This window comes from Malus domestica, chromosome 03, assembly GCF_042453785.1.
Source record: "Malus domestica chromosome 03, GDT2T_hap1".
In the NCBI taxonomy this organism is placed as follows: Eukaryota; Viridiplantae; Streptophyta; class Magnoliopsida; order Rosales; family Rosaceae; genus Malus; species Malus domestica.
In genome coordinates this window covers 37,344,257-37,349,478 of record NC_091663.1, presented here as the reverse complement: position 1 = coordinate 37,349,478, position 5,222 = coordinate 37,344,257, and positions in this window count along the sequence as shown.

The following is a 5,222-nucleotide window of genomic DNA, read 5'->3' as shown; positions in this document are numbered from 1 at the left end:
AAGTACCTGATTTCGATAATGCAGACCATCGCCATTACTCACGTTTTCACATCTTCTGAATTCAGGAAGCTTGTGATCTTGGGTATTTCTCTGTTGACCTCATTATTCACCATTGGAAATCAACTCCAAGAGTTCGCAAAGCTTCTGGAGCTACACTTCGAGTTCGAATTGATTCTGACTCCAGCAAATGAGCTTGACGAGTCGTGCTTCCAATTGGAACCGGACGAGGCCTTGGATGCGAACTTCATGCTTCAATTGTACAATCTATTTGACGAGAAACCAACAATGGTTAATTATGCTCTGAAGCTGGCCAAATCTCTAAAACTGCAAATTGTAACTTTGGGTGAGTAAGAAGCGGATGATGTGCAGATGGAAGATTTCGATGAGCTTGATCTGAGTCGCGGAAGGACATGAAAGTGGACAAGAGAAGACGAAATCAGATCTACCATTTTCTTTGAAGGCTTTGCAGAGCTCTGACCGAGAGAATATCCTCAGCAAATCTCTGTCGCCCTTGGTTGGCTATACCACTTTATTCACATCTGTCACGGCTGTCACCATACCCATTAACTACCTTGGCAACCTCATTGCTCCTATGAACATCCTTAAAGCCATGTCCAAGCTCCTTGTCAGCGGCAGCTTCTCGACAATGAGGCAGAGCAGTCGGTGTCGCAGCAAGTCATGTTGAAGGAGATGCGGGCGGTGAACCTGATCAAATTGTAAAGGAGGAAGAAGTTCTGGGGGACAAACTTAATCTTGGAGAAATTTTGATAGAGAAGAGAGATGGCGATGGCTATTCTCAGAGACTGCTTGTCCGTCGCTGGCTGCGCGGCCCAAGGGATTGCTGAGAGTGGGTTTCTTCATTCTATGCTATCTGGAGGTCTTTTTTTTTTTTTGGTGAAGACGTTGAAGAGGAACGTGGGCTGGAAGAATGGGCTGTGGCCTGTGTATTGAAGGGCAGGCCTGAGGTGTGTGGTGAGCTACAAGTTGAAGGCATGGATGGAGGAGAAAACATGGATTGGGCTTTGAGAGCCGAGCATGGGCCTGGAAGGAGAAAAAGCAAAGCTCTTTGCACAACAAGCTCAAAACGATTGTGTGTTTGACAAGGGATGGGCCTGGCATTTGGGTTCATCTTTTTTAGGATCTTGACTTCTGTTTTCTTTGGTTTGGCATGGGTCTTAAGTGTAGAAAGACCCGCTCTAACATGTATACATTTGTTTTCTTTATTTTATTTATGTATATATATATATATATATATATATTATTTATTTTTGGTAATGAAATTGACTTTCATTAGTAAAACATTTAAATATATATATATATATATATTTTTTTTTTTTAATTTGATGTGACTGAACTCGAAGTTAAATGTTCGAGTTGCCTACGTACCCTTCGAAGAAGAGATCAAGTCAAAACGTAGTTCAAATGAGTGATGGTTTTAACAGTGATTTTGATGATGGTTTTGCAGTACACAATTTATGCTCTTGCGGGCTAGGAGCTTTGGTTCATGCAGTTTAGGCTCGTGCGAATAAGGAGCATTGGTGCCATGTACAGTTTAGGCTCATGCAGGCGAGGAGCTGTCGTGTTAGTTTGTCAAGCGATCTGGGAGAGTCCCTCGCAATCTTCATAGCAAGGAGCCTTGACTAAGTAGTTGAAGAAGTCTTCTGGGAAGAGGTCACGCATCGCGATGGGGATGGATGATCTTCGTGTCAAAGTTTCATTATCTCCAACACTTTCACATTATTCTGGAGGTTGACATGAGCTGTTTTGCCCCCTTTCCCAATGGTGAACTTGTGGAAGAGATGGTTGCTACCTGGAGAGGCGTTCCTTGCAATCTTTATTGCAAGGAGCCTTGACCGAGTGGCTGAATAATTTTCTGAGGAAGAAGAGATCACGCATGGTCGATCTTTGTGTCGAAATTTCCTGATCTTCAACACTTTCACATTGCTTTGGAGGTTGGTGAAAGCTGTTTTGCCCATTTTCCGATTGGTGCACTTGTGGAGAAGACATATGCTTCTTGTGTAGTTTCTTTGGAGTGACATGAGTCCATCCTTCAACTTCACTCGGCTTGACTGCCATGGTTTTAGAGCATGCCCTCAGCGATTGCGATGAAGATTTTGAGTTGACAGAGCCAGAAGTGACGTCTTTTTTTGGGATTTCGTCTTCTTTGTCTTCTTGGGCCTCATTTTCAGTGCCGTTCTCTTGGGTTTGTTGGCACGAAGATTGGTTGGTGTAGATGATGGTGCGCCTTTTTACCTTCAGTGGTCCTTTTGTGTCAACCTCTAAAGTTGCTTGGCGCTTCATCCTTGAAGGAATCAAGCTTTGAACATCATCTTTTCCTGCTAGACTGTCGAGCTTTTCTTCATTTGGCGTTGTCTTCCTCTTTCTAGAAGGCTTCTTGGTTTCTTCAAGCCTATCCAAAGCTGACCGATGAGGAGGAGAGCTAGCCATGTTGCTTTGCTTCTTAGGTTTTGACAACCTTTCAAAAACAGAGCTTTGAGATGTTGGCATGTTAAGCCTCTTGAAGACAGAGGTTCGGTTTTGACCACCAATACGATTAAGTGTTGATGTTCTAGGTCTTGAACGATTCATCCTATCAAAGACTGACGTCCGAGGGGCGGATTTAGGCTCCGCTTAATCTTGTTCAATGCTCACACTGATGTGTTGGGTGCTAGCATTTTTCGCTTTGCTTGAAATCTTCACGGGTGCATTTGGTGTGAAGCCAAGTCCAGCTTTGTTATTGTTAACTCTGTAACCATGCTTCTTCAACTTCTTTTGGGTCTCCGTGAGGTCACGTTCTTTATTGTTGACGGTGTTTGAAACATTCTTTCCAAGATTCGAAGAAGAAGCGAAGTCGTACCCAGCTTTCGACATGAGTTTATAGGCGTTTTGATCAAAACCTTCTTCGGTCCTCTTGGTTAGGAGAAAGCTTGGTTCCATCCCCTTTGGTAGAGCTTTTATGAGGCCTTGTGGTAGTCTTGCAACCTTAGCGTCGCCTAGCCGTGTCAGAGGAAAAAGTGCATTTGTCTTGAGCAACTTTACATTATCCCTGTGCTGCTGTGCATCAGCTTTGCTTGCTCTAGTTTCGAACGGAGATTGACCATTCTTTCTTCTCGACATTGGGATGTATCGGAAGACGGGTGTGTTTGGTCCATTTGAGGGTATATTGCTCCTTTTAGTTGTTGCAGGTTTAGCAAGCTCATCATCGTTCTTACTTGAAGACGGCATAGCTTCTTCTTCTTGCTTTTTGGGCATGGCTTGCCACTCCTACTTTTTAGGTGTTGCTTTGCCCGTGGATTTGATCTATTTTAGAAGAGCTTCGGGCACCATGTCTTCATCCATGTAGAACTTGGCGTCTGCGAAATGTGATTCGGCTTCAGTGAATGGTTTGGTGTCACCATATACCACCTTTACTCCTTCTCGGTAGAATTTTAAGCATTGGTGAAGAGTGGACGGTACTACTCCATTCGCATGGATCCAAGGCCTTCCTAAGAGCAAGCCGTAGGAAATTCTTGCATCAATCACGTGGAATATCATACTTGATTTGAGTTCACCAATAGTCATCTCCACTCAGATCATGCCCATCGCTCTTTGTCCTCTTTGATTAAACCTTGGATTAGTAGACGACTTAGGGACAGTTCATCCACCTTGATGCCGATTGTAGTCATTGTTGACTTTGGCATGATGTTTATGGTTGATCCACCATCCACAAGCATGCGGTTGACTTTGTGCTCCCTTACGTACCTAGAAACGAAGAGATGATGGTTGTGAGGCTTGGATCCTAGCAGTAAGTCTTCGTCGGTGAAGTAGATTGGGTCCTCGATGGCACAGCATGTGGCACATTCATATGGTCGAACCTTCAAGACTTCGTTCTTGCTTTCTTGCACTTCGTGATCGTCAGGACTTGCCAAGACTGCTGCCAGTTCTCTTCGCATCTTCTTTGGTGATTGTAACGTTTCCTCGATGCTAAAGTGTGTTGGCAGACCTTCTTTGAGCGTGAAAGTTTTTTCTCCCTCAGTGCTGATAACTTTGCCTTTTGATGGCTCTTCCATTTCTACTTCGACCATGTGACATGTAGCGATAGTGCACTGTTGGAAGAAATCCTCTGGGAAGTACTCGTGCAAGGAGATAGGAATGCGTGGCTCTTACTTCATAGATTCCCTAGCATAAGTTGGCTTAGCAGTTTTTACATTCCTTTTGGGTTTCCTACTGTTGCGGCAACGGTGCTTTCTCCTTTGTTCCACCTTTGGTCTTGTGGCTTGTGGTTTTGGTTTACTTGTTTTTTTGTAGGTCACCAATGTCCATCCTTCTTCATCATCGGTATGTGCATCTTGTTCGTTTGCCCCGGCGATGGTTGCGCAGAAGGTTTTGTGTAACTTGAACATTGATAAGAATGGTCAGGTGTCGCTTGGAGAGGCACGGGATCGAATGATCCAAATGCAATTGTAGTAGTATGTGTTGCGGCCGTGTCTTCGAAGTCGAGCTCGAGCTCGATTTTCCCTTGTTGCGCTAGCTTCATAATGAGTTATTTGAGAATGAAGCACTTGCCAACAGGATGGCTCACGATACGATGGTACTTGCAGTACCTAGGATCGTTCACGCGATTGATTTCTTCAGGGCGCTTGCATTCTGGTAACTCAATCACCTTCTTTTCCAGCAAGTCTTTTAATATTGCATCCATGTTTGAGTCAGGAAAAGGGTACGACTTCTGCTCCAATTCCTTCAAGGTGCTTTTGTACCTGTCTTGGGTGCGGCGCAGTGTTGACAGTAAAAACTTTCTTGACGGGCTTCTTCCCAGTTTTATCTACATTTAGGGCAAACACCTTGTCCTTCTTAAAGTTTGTGATTGGCTCTTTTTTTTCATGATGAGCAATGCTTAACTCTATGTCATGGGCACGAGTGGCTAATTCTTCAAAGGTTCGTGGTTTGATGACTTGAAGGATATAGTGTAACCCCCATTGCATGCCTTGGACACACATCTCGATTGAAGAGATCTCCGATAGCCTGTCCTTGCAGTCGAGGCTTAGATTGCGCCATCGGTTGATGTAGTCCATGACTGGCTCATCCCTCCATTACTTCGTGTTTGTCGGCTCTAGCATGCTCACAGTGCGGCGGGTGCTGTAAAAGTAGTTGAGGAATTCCCTTTCCAATTGCTCCCAGCTGTTGATGGACTCAGGCTCTAGGTCCATGTACCACTCAAAGGCATTTACTTTCAGTGAGCGTAC